The sequence below is a fragment of the Triticum urartu genome, chromosome 6 (assembly GCF_003073215.2).
Source record: "Triticum urartu cultivar G1812 chromosome 6, Tu2.1, whole genome shotgun sequence".
NCBI classification, from domain to species: Eukaryota; Viridiplantae; Streptophyta; class Magnoliopsida; order Poales; family Poaceae; genus Triticum; species Triticum urartu.
This window is the reverse complement of record NC_053027.1, coordinates 526,019,082-526,033,696: the sequence shown is the minus strand read 5'-3', so window position 1 is coordinate 526,033,696 and position 14,615 is coordinate 526,019,082.

Here is a 14,615-nt window from a genome sequence, read left to right as displayed (position 1 = left end):
ATATGAGGTAACACTTTTAAGTAGTGGACTACAATATCCATTTCTTTTGTGGGACTACAATATCCATTTCTTTTTGTGAGCCTCTACACTAACACGTCAATGCATTATGTTTAAAGTAAGTAACCAATGGCACTAAATTATCTATTTACACGAGAAATACATAGGCTAAGCGTTTGATCCCTTTTTTGTGAACGCGCCTCTACACACGTACGATTGGCCATGCCTGTGTGAACGTCCAAATTATCGGCGCATCATCCCGAGTTATTGTCTTTTCTCTATGGTGGACTTCACACCAGTTATTAACTGCTGACGCGTGCCCCGTGTACACAGTCTCGCATGACCTTCCCGCTAGCATGGTCCAAAATTAGTTGAAACTGGATACGAACGATCCTGTGGGCGGCAAAGTCTCCCGCCTCCTTCTAAACTTTCTGCCACATAGTCTTTAGCATGCGAAATTCCCCTTTTGTCCGTGGTGCACGGAGAACAACAGTAACAATACCGCCCTCATCTACATAATAGGTTGGGGCTGCTTTGGTAACTTCCGGTTCCCCCCACCACACGGCACCCCCATTTCCTCGTCCCCTCCCGCAAAACAACTAACTCCACAGCACCAGAGCATCTTACATCACGCCGTCCGTAATTCATCGGCCTTTCTACCCCTCCCCTCTCAAAAACCTAAAATGCTCATACACCGGCGTACCCGAGCCCATTCACTGACAGCGGTGTCCACCTCGCCGGATCTGCTTCTGCGGCCACATCTACCCCACCCACCTCCACTAGAAACAAGTAGAATGCTCATCCACCACTGTACCATAGCCCATTCAGTGTCAGCCTTGTCCATGGTGCCGGATCTGCTTCGCCGGTACTCTCGTCAACCGCAACGCATCTGCAGCGGCTCTTTCGTACTCCCCACCGGAGACGCTTTGTCCGCACCCCCCCCCCCCGAAACCGCCCCACCGACGGCCTCTGATCCTTTTCGCCGACACGTTCCTCAACCCTACCGGAGCCGCTTCGCCGACACCATTGTCAACCCTACCGGAGTAGCTTCGCCTATACCATTCTCAACCCTACCGGGGCCGCTTTACCAACTCACAAGTCCATGGCCACAGATCCGCTTCGTCACACCCTCATCCAACCTACTGGAGCAGCTTCTGACACCCCGTCCACGGCCACAGATCCGCATCGTAGACACCATCCCTAACCCAACCACCGAAGCAGCTTCACCGACGCCCTCGTCCGCGACCACAGATCCGCTTCGCCCACACCGTAGTCAACCCTACCGGAGCCGCTCCACAAACACCCTACTCTACGGTTCTAGATCTCCTTACCAGACCCTGACAGCCAGCATAGCGTCATCACCCTTAACGTTTCTAACCTGATTCCCACCGTCTGGCAAGGTGCCAACCACGTGCCACGGCCCAGGTACTTGTCACCTTTAAACCCATCCAGCATCACCTGCCCGATGTACTTCAAATATACTAATAGGTCGAAGTCACCTTTATGAAGCTGGCAAAAACTACAAGGACGATGTTTCTTCTGGATCTAATAGCTTGGCCAACCAAGATCCTGGACTAAGGCATTGCTATGATCTTGTAAATGCGTCTCTCTCTCTTGTATAGTTGTGTGCCTGCCAGCGTGCTTTGCTAGGATTTTCGACCAGTAATCCCTTTGTGCAGACAATGATTTCTACTACTGGCTGCTAAATTAGATATGTAGATGTCATACATGATACTACCTCGTACCTCCGTTCCTAAATATAAGTCTTTCTACAGATTCCACTATAGGCTACATATGGAGCAAAATGAGTGAATCTACACTAAAAATGCATCTATATACATCTGTATGTGGTCCATACTGGAATCTCTACAAAGACATATATTTAGGAACAGAGGCAGCGCATTACGCAAAATCATAGGTGGCATGTAGGAATTCCAGTGCACTACATTAGGCTACCTTAGAGTGCCTGCTAGTCCAGCACACATAGTCATGGCTAGTTTATGCTACACACACAATCATTAATAGGTGGTTTAAATATGCGCAAGGGATATGCAATGTATTATCATGTAGAGATGTCTGAAATTAGCCGTGTCAACTTGCAGATAGGGTTACACAATGAAAAAGTACAAGATGTATGTGGCAATTTCATGGAACACCGCAAAAAAAGGAGAGGCAGCGGTGAGCCTATACATTGTGCTATGGTAGGTCACTCCTCCATTGCAATCATCGTGACATGTTACTTGTATGTTAGTTCTATTGGTCAAGTTTCTTAGGGACAGTTATTACAAGTTATCCTAAGAAAATAAGCACATGTGAATATAAGCTCCATGTCATAAGCCAACTAGTTCTTTTCATTGCCTTCCTTTTCAGCTTATCTTTAGTATGATTAGTGAAAAGTTTAGGTTGCATTATATTTTTTCATTTTGCTGCCCATATGAAAAATAATTTGACTTGCAAACATCACAAATTGAACCCAGTGCAGTAATTAATATGGTAGGAAAACAGACCATCACTATTTGTTCAAAATGCAAATACAAAGATACCATCTACTTGGCACAATCTACTTTGGTCAACGTTTTCCATAGAGATCCCATTGTGTAATTTAAACGAAGAACGCATGAGCCACATTTAAATGAAGAACAATTATTTATTGAAATTCGATGCTCCAAGTTGCTGGTTATTATCATATAGCAGCACCACCTGAAAGCATCATATAGCAGCAGCAACAGCTCATAGCAACTCATCATATAGAAGTAGTAGGAGCAGCTCATAGCAATTCATCATATAGCAGCAGCAGGAGCAGCTCATATCAATTCATCATACAGCAGCAGCAGGAGCAGCTTATAGCAACTCATCATATAGTAGCAACAGTGTGCAATTCATCATATACCAGCAACAGCTCATAGCAATTCATCATATAGTAGTAGTAGGAGCAGCTCATAGCAATTCATCATATAGCAGCAGGAACTCAAGTTTCAAAAAACAGCTCATATCAACTCATCATACAACAGTAGCAGTGTGTAATTCATCATATACCAGCAGCAGCTCATAGCAATTCATCATATAGCAGTAGTAGGAGCAGCTCATAGCAATTCATCATATAGCAGTAGTAGGAGCAGCTCATAGCAATTCATCATACAGCAGCAGCAGGAGCAGCTTATAGCAACTCATCATATAGTAGCAGTAGCAGCTCATAGCAATTCATCATATAGCAGTAGTAGGAGCAGCTCATAGCAATGCATCATATAGCAGCAGCAGACGCAACTCATAGCAATTCATCGTATAGTGGATCAGAATGAAAATTTGGCAAAAACATCAGAGGAGACCCTCACCTTGTTGGATGAGGTCATCCTTCAACAGAACCTCAAGGGCACGGTTTGGGAGGTGGGGAGGGGAATAAGGTGCCTTCTGATGCAATGTGGCATCAGACGTAGTTGTGCGGCGCCCGCTGGAGTAGTGCATTGGACGGACCACAGTGGAGTAGCTGCTGGAGACCATGAGAATGAGGGGCGGAACCAGAGGGAGGAGTAGCCAGGGAGATTTGTCCCTACCTGCCGGCCATGTAGCCTAGCTGGACAGAGCATCATCGAGGACCAGGCTGGATGGGACCAAAGGCAACGGCTCGCTGGAGGAACCCTAGGGCTGGAGGCAGGGGATCGAGGTAGATGGAAAGGGGGGAAGAGATGCAAGCAGGCAAGGCAATGAACGCTTGCGTGATTGTTTTTACTTGAGGGTCAGGTGTGACGCGGGCGTGATCAGTTGCATTTTGAGTGTAATATAGGCAGACAACACAGTCATTTTACTATTGCCCTTCCCTTCAATTTTTAGTGAGCTTCTACCCGAAACACCCCCTCCAAAGCGAAATAAGTTAAGCCCAAGCCCATAACTAAAAAATGACTTCTTTACGTATTTTATGGCTTATTTTGACAGTAAGCCCTGAAAAGGCGGAATCGAACTGGCCCTTAACATGCAACTCAATTGTGCGTGCAATGATGAATCACTCATGCCTGCTATACTGTAGATTTAGGCATCATCATACATGGCATAACCTAATACATGTGCATTCCATTGTAGAATCTGGAATATGCAATGTTTATGTTAGTTCATATGTTGCACATGATGTTTAAATACCCCTTAAATCTGGTCAGTCAAGTGATGGTGTTCAACCTCCTTCTTTACTTCTTTTCTTGATATGTAAGATTTTCTCACACATCTGTTCAATTGTTGTTTGCATCAACCAGACATACTAGGACTATTTGCTTTGATTACTTGTTGCTTTTGACCTAACACTCTAATAGAACTTGTCAACGATTTAAACACTAAGGGATGCTGTAGTGGGGCCTTGTCTAACTCATAGGTGACATAAAGGTTTGGCTGTATACTAAAGTAGGCTCTCCAAGAGTACCTGGAGATCCAGTTCAAAGGTATGCCTAGTTTTTACATAGTGCAGACATAGTAAATGCTCATTTCATTGCGTGCAAGTGCAAGAGATGTGGCATGTTTCATTATGTGGTATTGTTTTGTGATAATCTCATCCTTTTGTGTTATTCACAGACTAGAAAGTATGCATATTTATCTTCCAAGGAGACGAGTAACTAGTTTGTGTCACCTTGTAGAGGGGTGCAATGAAGATAAGATTGAGGATTTCCAAGTACAAGATGTTAGGAAGGAGCCTTGCAAGAGAAGTAGGAGCTACGCTGAGCCTGTTCAACCAGTTAAGGTAAGTAAGTGTATCCAACTCAACAGTTCAATTCCTTGTTTGTTTCAGGCATAGTTAATTTGCTCTTTTCAATTGCTTTATTTGTCCTCAGTTAATGAGATGCCCAAACAATGATGCCTGATGTTGAGTACTTGTATAACTATTAGTTGACATAATTAATGGACTTACCATTTAATTACTCTAGTGAAGTGTGCCTGAAGCTTTGAATTCTATTAACCAACTATTATTGCATGAGGCTCACAATCTAGTTTATACTAGGCTAATGATTGCATAGTTTTGCTTGTTGTAGTAGGTTTGTATGAATCTCTCTGCTGTTCATTATGCTCCCTAAGACTTTAGTTGAGCTACACAATGGCCAACTGCTTGCTTACTTATACACAACGTGTTGTCTAAATTTGTAACTTGTCTGTGCTTTGGATTAGGACCCAACATCGTGCTCCTCTGGTGAGCTAAGAGAGATTTTCTGTATGCATGCTGCATAGACTACCTTTTTATAATTTTTAAAATATCACCTGCTTATGCTTCATGACATGTAACATTATTGTTAGTCCTGTTTTGCCATGTACAAAATAGTCTATCTTGCTCGCTTCACTGTTGTAACTATATTTTTGCCCTAGTCATGTGTACTTACAGAAACATTTCAGGATGAAGTGACATCAATACAAAGATCTACGAGCAGTGCGGCATGGCCGTTACCAAATGATTATGGATTGGAGTTGGAATGTGCTGATGTTCTCGAGCATCAACTAGAGGTGGCAAGACAACGTGTACATGATTCTCAACATACAATCAACAAGTTGAGACTGGGCATGCAGGTATTAGATGCAGGAGTCAAAAAATGAACAAGACACTGAGGTAACCATGAAGGAATTGGAGATTTTGCAGACTGGAATTTGTGCTATATGAATCCGGCCAATCCTTTTTTCTGAAGAGATTATAGTTCAAATGGTAAGTTCTGTTGATGCGTGTCCATGATGTATGAGCTTTATTTGTCTAGTGTATGTAATTTGCTGTTTGTATGCTTTATAATCACTAGTGCCGAACTATAATGCGAGTGGGTATATTCAGCTATAATTTCTTTATTGTATAGTGTACGATTATTCTACGTTTCTATGCCTTTTATTGTATAGTGTATGTGTTTTAGAGGCGATAGTATAGAGTAGGATAATTCTTGAATATGCTATATCGCTGAAACGGGGGCCAACACGCCCAAACATTTCCCGGACTCCATACAAACGAACAAACATGTGCAGTCAAAGCGGGCCTTAATTGGGTTGTTCAAAATAATATTAAGTGGATCCCAAATGGGCCCACTGTAACAACGACTCTTAGAAGGCCGTCAACAGGCCTAAAGCTCGATAGGGCCATATAAAGGGAAATGGCCTGTGGGCTTTTAGCAGGCCCAAATAAATGTCAATTTTGTCTCGGCCCTTTTACTTTACGGGCCAGTAAGAGGCCGAAAATGTTATGGGCCAGAGGTGGCCCAATTTGCAAACTAGGCTTTTAACAGGCCAAAAGTTGTGTTGGGCTGAAATGATGCCCTGCGGAATGTGGGCCCTAATGGACCTAAAGTCAAAGGCCCAACTGTTGTGCGGGCCCTTAACAGGCCGAGAGACAAAATGGGCTATGAGTTGGCCCATTTACTGAATGGGATGAGGACAGGCCTAAAGTCACAGCGGGGTAGAATTGTCCCAACTGCAGAATGGGCCGAGAAAAGGCCGAAAGACGTTCTAGTCCGTTAATGGGCTAGAACTGACGATGGGCTGCTACCAAGCCGAAAGAAGCTCGGGCCGCAATTGGGCCCAAAAACGTAGCGGTCCGTTAATGGGCTCAAACTGACGATGGGCTAGAAATTGTTGAATCTAGAATGGGCCTTTGATGGGCCGATTCTGTGTAACTTGCATGGGCCGTACTTGTAAATGGGCCTGACTCAAGTAGGCCGCTAATGGGTCGGCCCTCTTATTTTGACAGGTCTGGCCTTTTCACCAGAATGGGACTCTGTTGGGCCATGCCACGTGTTGACGTATCATAGGCGCCTCATGTCCAATGAGTGGATGACATCTGTCCTAGTGGTGAGCCAACACGTGTTTCCTCCGGCCAATGAGAATTTTACACATGGAAAATCCCCATTGGTCCAGTCTATTAACGAGTTATCGGATCCAAAACCGGACCCGGTAGCTTAACGGCGAGCCGTTACGGTCGATGCCATGTGTCGGTCACCCTTGATGAAAGCACTTCTATGACGCGCATTTTATCATCATGGAAGTGGACACTTCCGTGATGATAATTTGCGTAATGTCATGGAACATCTCTACGACAACTCAGGTATGACTATCTTGATTCTTTCATAAAATCTTCATGGATGTACATGCATGACAGAAAACGTGACCTACTATGACAAACACGTATCATCACAGAAGTGTCTTTTTTGTAGTGTATGTACTGATAATCCCCAAGTGCAAGGAATCATCATAGAAATTTCCAATGGTGGAAGTGACAAGTATGGAGTGTCGAACCCACAAGGAGCTAAAGGTAAGATCAATATTCTCTCAAGTCCTATCTGCCACTGATACGACTCTACGTACACTGAACGTTTGCTTCCATCTAGAAACGAGAAATAAAACTACGTTGTGGGTATGAAGAGGATAACTTTGCATGATATCGGAGAACTAAAATATAAAAACAGGTGACATTGACATAAAGTTAGAATATATGACTATATAGTATAAATAGCGAGTGTGGAATAATGTTGGATCGGTGTGCGGAATTATCCTAGGCAATTGTTAACAAGATCGGTGGTCGTCATTGCAATTTTATATGAGGGAGAGGCATAAGCTAACATACTTTCTCTCCTTGGATCATATGCACTTATGTTTGGAACTCTAGCAAGCATCCGCAACTACTAAAGATCATTGAGGTAGAACCCAACCATAGCATTAATGTATCAAGTCCCCTTTATCCCATACGCAACAACCCCCTTATTCGGGTTTATGCTTCTGCGACTCAAGCAACCCACTATAAGAGAATCATGAATGTATTGCAACACCCTATAGCGGGAATCCTTGTGGCACCCCGGCTCAAAGAAACCGGAATGCCCCGTATTCCATCCCAAAGATCAAGGAAAAGTCTCTGGAATACGACACTGCTTGACATAGAACAAATCAACTCTTATTACAAGAATAATAATACAAGGGTCTGATGTTACAAAGATGCACATCATCACAGTGACACTACGCATGCGGTACTATACTTGCTCTATGCTAGCAGCGAAACAACTCGTAGCAGCAAAAAACTTCTAGAAGCGGAACAACGACGAAGGTGGTGAACTCCACTCCGCAGGGACTCTGGCTGGGACACGATCTAGCTCGCACGCACGGCAACCATCAACAAGCAATCGTGGCATCACCTACAATCTGGCATGACACACCAGGTTAGTACATTGAATGTACTTGCAAGCTCACAACAACCATAAACATCAAGGCAAGATAATAACATAGCATTTAACAGGTTAATTAAATTAACAAGTATTATGATGAAACAACTACTAAGCATGGTATGAAACTGATACAATAATAATAAATCACCATCTCCGATCTCCATAGCCATATCACTCTTGGCTAATCAGCCAAGCAATATACCATCTCGATCACCTCGTGATCAAAACCCAACGGTGATCATTCCGGCGATCACTACCACGACCAACACTTGGTCTCAAATGGTGATCCTTCCGGCGATCACTACCACGACCAACACTTGGTCTCCGACATCATCATCAACATCCTGCCAATCTGTACTGCTCAACATATCAACATATAAATCACCTATAAGTCATTCCGTCATGTGAGTGTCGATCGAACGGTGTGACCTAGTATGAACCCATGCCCATGACCGAGGACGCGGGTATCGATAGATTTAAATACACTCTACAGAGGTAGCGCACTGTACCCACACCACGGAACCCATGGCCTCGCACTCCCATTCGGGTGGACCAACTATGTTCCGACAAAACCGATCTACTGCCATGACACTCTCCCGACAACTCTGACTCACTCCCCACTGGGCTAGTCCTGGTTGGCCCCATGTCTACCAAAGACACAACAACCACCGTTGTGGCCAAAAGGTCCCTCACGGGGACAGGATCCATAACAACAATGGGCACACAAGGTTATGTCTCCTTATCGGGCCAGGGTACCGCACGCCCATAAGCTTCCCTCATTGGAGGCACCAGCGATAGGTATGACAATAGACCGCATTAGGGCCTTCCCATAAAGGCAAATGTGGTTGCACTGGAGAAACCCGGTTCGGTGGCACCTGACCAACTTAATGACGGAATTTATCTCCAAAATATAATAGTAATGACTGATACTCCGATATCATCCATCTACCTATAATCCAAGTCATAGCAATATCCAACAAATAATCCAAAGCCTAAAATCGTCATATGAAAATACTCTGAGGACAGTCTAACATTACTATCATGATGAATTCAAGAATGATAAGACTACTACTCAAATATCAAGAGCTATCTATCCAACTATGATCCACATGCAAGCATCATTTCCATCATCATACTCCAAAATATAATATCAACTAGCATCATGATGAAACTAACACTAGCCACTAATAATCCAAAGGAAACATGATATCCAAAGTAATACTCCAAATCATAATACCATTATGACATAATCATAATAGCCACTAAGAATCCAAAGGCAACATGTCATCCAAAGTAATACTCCAAAGCATAATACCCTCATGAACATAATTATAATAGCCACTAAGAATCCAAAGTCAACATGTCATCCACATAATCAACAAAATATAAGTCCTAGAACTCCAAGAAATATCATGGCAACATCAACATCAAAGCAATACTCTGAGAAATGCCATGAAAAAATCATACATAGCTACTGCAATATTTTAAACAAGTTCAAATAATTTAAACCATGCTATTGCATTATAGTCATGCAAATGGAGGGTGTGGCTTGCCTGGGGTGGAAGAAATCACCGAGAAGAAGTTTGAGAGGCTCGCGGAAAGAATCGCCGGAAACATACTCTCTCGGAGGGGGCTGAATAAGGGCAGGGGTAAAATGGTCATTTTCAGAATGTGAAAACATGGAGAAAATGATTCCATCGGAACGGTCTTGACAAAACGAAGAAGTGGGCTTTGGAATCACCTCAATCGGAGTTACGAGTGAAAAGTTGTGAGGTGATGAAGATCAGGGACTTTTCTGCAAAAATATCATCACAAACAAGTCCCTAAGTGGATAAGGCAGAAACGGGTTTTGAGAAAAGAAGCTTTCCTGAGATGAAAACGTACTTACGCCTGAAAAAGAAACGAAATGCGCTTTCGGTTAAGGGAAAGCGTACTCCGTGGAGTACGTCTCCACTTAACCACGTCAGCGGGTCGGCCCGGTCAAGGCATGAGGCTGACGCGCGGGACCCACCAGCAGGGGGAGGGGGAAGGCGTCCTCTTCGTCTTCAAACCCCTACTCGCCCATGCAGAATACAGGATGGGGCCGGCGCGGCGACCATTCCGGCAGCTCCGGCCGTCTCCCGCGTCATGCAACATACCAGCATGCTCAGGGGACTGAGACGCATCCATCTAGAGCATCCATCCATCTTGGGGAGGTTGGACTCGAGCGGGGCCGTGGCTGCGGCAGACGGCGGCTCGGGCGGCTATGGGGCTCGCGGCCAGAGATGCTCCGGCGAAGAGGGTGGGCTCCATAGGTCCACCGGACGTAGGGAGGGGCTTTGGTGGTGGAGAGGAGGAGAGAAAGGGACTGGCCCGACAAAATTTAGGAGGGTTCCAGTGACGGGCATGGCAGCCATAGGAGGAATAGAGAGCTCCTCGAGCTTGGGTGAGTAGTCGGGGAGGTCTATAGGATAGAGTAGAGGAGGCTGGTGAGCTCGGGGGATCTCGAGGTGGCCTTATATGAGCGAGGGGCGAGGAGGCCGAGCAGGCGTCGCCGTGGACGCGTGGCCGGCACCGCGGACGCGTGCCCATGCGCATGAGCTCGGAGGCAGGCGACGAGGGAGGCACAATGGAGGCTCTCACGGGGCAAAGGTGGCCAAGGGAGCACGTGGAGGATGACGACGGCGACGAACAGAGCCAAACCGCCAATGTTCGCCCGTGGACGCGCGGCGGCTTGCATCAGTGAGGAAGCGGGCGGAGGGGAAGAGGGGTCCAGGAGAACGGCGACGATGAGAGGAAGCTAGGGGACATGCCCGTGCTCGCTGAGACGCCAATCAGAGGAGGGGCCCGAGCAAGAATCCATCCTGGGCGCGGCCAACGGCAGCAGAGCGCGCGCATAGGCTTGCCATTAACGCGGTCATCGCGTGCACTGGCATGTAGTGGAGAAGAGGCGCTGGAACGGGTTGTCTAGTGCGTAGTTCACCCAGTGGAGGTCTCAACTACGGTGGTACATCAATGAAAAGTGACATGGTTAAATGGTAGTCACCACCTGAAGTTTACAGCAGTAAACTTGACCGAGCACTGCTGATCAACAAGGAGTTTGGAAGCAAAGGAGTTGTCTGCGAGATTTAGGTAAAGAAGGACTTTCACCCTGGTAACTTTGAGAAGATTAAGGCCAAGATTTAATGTAGTTGTTTAACAACCACATAAACTGGTCCAGAAATGAGATTTGGATGATGCACTCACATAGTGATGCCACTTGAGCTCAAATTTTGCAAGGCTTAATGATCTGGCCAGACAAAGGTGCTGTAAAAATTTCATACCAATTGGTTTTACCAAAATGGTACTTCCTTCACAGTTATTCCCTCTGTCCAGAAACTTGCAAAAATTCTAGAGAAATATTGTTTTAAAGCATGGATGCTAAATTTATTGGAGAGAAGTTATTTGGGTAGTAGAATGCCCTGGTAAATTTTCAGGCAAAATGAAGCAATATAAAATATACTTGCTTCACAACCTGAAAATATTGACAGAATCAAAGATTTGATGTTGTGCTCAAACAAGTCAAGGTATGGAGCTGAAATTTGTAGGAGCGAGATAATATGAGCAGAAGAATAGGCGTGCAAAATTTCAACTCATTTGGATAACCCTGCCTAGCACTTCCTTCACAAAGGCTTCCTTCAGACAGGAACTTTGAAAAATCACTGAGGAAGTTTGGCTAGGCAAATAAAGTTGAATTTTGGCATAGATCAATTATTTGGATGATATATCATGCAAAAAAGTTTGGGTGCAAATTGGAAAAGATAAATAGCACTTGCTTCACAATGTGTCATTTAGGACAGAATAGGAAATGAATTTATTGAGCATGATGAGAAATATGGCCAATGAAATAGTTTTCCATATTTGAGGAAGATATGACCCAAATATTTTATAAGAATTATTTGGTGATTTTTCGGTGGACAGAAATATAGGTTGCTTCACAACCTAGGGCAGACAGGGTTATTCCTTTAATAGCAAAAGGAATATTCCTGAGGAAAAAGAAATTAGGTTTTGGTCAAGCAGTGGAGTGACATGGTCTTGGCAAGTTTTTAGGATGATGAGCCACTTGGGAGAGGAAATTAAGATGATTTCCTAGTTGACAAGGCCACAGAACCACTCCAAAAAGAAAAACATAGCAAAGACCAATAAATCAAAAAGAAAAAGAAAATGGCCAAAATCCAGGCTGTTACAACTCTTACCCCCTTAAAGAAATTTCGCCCTTGAGATTTAGTTGCTCTGGAAACAAGTATGACTGGAGGATATCGTTTCCATCCCGGGTATCCTTTTTCCTTAATTTATTGTTCCCCCAAGAATTTCATACGATTTTATTCCCTTGCTTTGGGGTGGTTTGCTTCACCTTTCCCCAAATCCTGACAGGTCTTTGCTCATATACCAATTTATTTTTACTGACGTTGATTCTTACATACATACGGTGATATCCAATGAGTCTGAGTATAAATTTCCTTTGGTCATGAAAACCATTTTACTTCTGTCACGGGGTTGCTTCAAATAAATGCAAGCCTTCTGGTTTCAATAAATGCTAGGGATTAATCATGGCCATCTTCCGACGGGATCTGACTGCTCATAGGTGGCACTGATTTATGTTGATTTATTTCCTTTGGCTCGAGCGTGAGATATGCACCAAAGATCTGACTGCCTTTTGTTAGGAGCAATATAACAGTGTATGGAGTTATAACTGTGTCATACCTCAAATATTTACATCTTGAGACTGACCCGATAGGGGCTGACGGACAATTGCCTTTTCCTGACAGACTGATCATGTACTTGATTTCCTCGGTGAGTATACCGGGTCTGAGCTGATTTTTTGGCCTTTTACTTTCTCATTTTGTCGGTATACTCATCAGGATTTTCCACACTAACCATTCCAAGCAGGTCAACGGGATATGAAATTCTTGTAACACAGAGTAGACCTCTGAGGGTATGTCTTTGTGGATCCATATGGAATTATGGCCTCCAACTGACTTGGGATATCCGGACCCTGATGGTCGTGCAAAATCATCATACCTTTGTTGTTGGTCTCACCTTTTAATGGTCACGATTTTCTTTGTCAGGATACCTTTCTGAAATAACATGGCCACGCCTGTCCTTGATTCTTCGTATGACCATGGGTGTGATTAATATTTTTGACATTATTCCTTGTGCTTGTTTTCTGACCTGTGTTAGCACGTACATGACATATACTAGGGGTTTGTAGCTGTACGGAGCTCATTGCTGAGGCCAATCATACAAGAAGGTGACAAGGTTTCTTGATATCACCTTATCTGGTGCGGGAATAATGACCTTGATGACCATTGGCAACACTGTAGATTCTGTGATGTCATCCCCAGATCTTGTCGATCCTTGTAATTCATGAGATGTATCTCTGCTTATCTTCCTTTGCATGATTCATATGATTGGGGGTGCATGCTCACCATCTGTATAAGAAGAATATGCCACCGAACACTCGATCCTTGCGGTAGGCCTATGTTTTGACTGCTTTGTATCTCTGACAAAATTATTGCAAATCTGATCCTTACACTTCAGAGAAAAGCCATTCATGCAGCTTGCCGAGGAAGGCTTGTTAGCTTCTGCTCGAAGCCTCTGTCTGGGTAGCGTGCAGAAGAAGCCTCGATAGCTTACACACGAAGCTTGACATGATTATCGTGTAGGAGAAGCCGGGTTTCCGTACTTGAGAAGCTTCTCCCCGGTTTTCTTGTTGAGAAAAATTCATTTTCGTCGGTCAGAAGCTTTTACTGAGGTATCTTGCTGTGTAAGACTGGTTATCATGGGCCGGAAATTGTTCACCAATCATGCTGAGGAAAAATTGAGGAGAGCCTGCATCATAAACTTCTTCCAATAGCGTGTGGAATAATTCTGGGTTTCTTATATCCAAAACTTCATACTAATATGCAGACTGAAATCTACACACATGCCCATGATTATTTGCATGAGAAAATTCATTTGACCGTCTTCCTTGAGCATATCACATTCTGACTTTATTTTGGATGATAATATGTTTCAAGCATCATGCCTTGCTAAGCCAAAATTTTGTATATGCTCCATACCTTTGACAGAAAATATACCGTGGATCTTGTACCTGACTTGTCTTGCTGCTGACTTGATTATTACTGTTGTGAGTATTTTGTACTGATGTAGACTTGAGTTATCAATACTATTGTGAGGAGTGCACACTAATGCAAAATTGGTTATCAGCCTCAAGATCATATATTCCCCATTTCACTGCAGTCGGCTAAGAATTCCATTCTGTTTAGCTGAGCTTCCAAATAGAACTCCTTGTTGATTCTTCGGATCCGGTGTCGGTTGATGAGCAACTCTTTATAGGGAAATAATAATGTAATATCGGGGCCCAAAAGAAAGAAGCAAAAGAAACTCAAGCACGCAACAACAATCAATTCACACACAATCAGTGTCACATATTATTGCTAG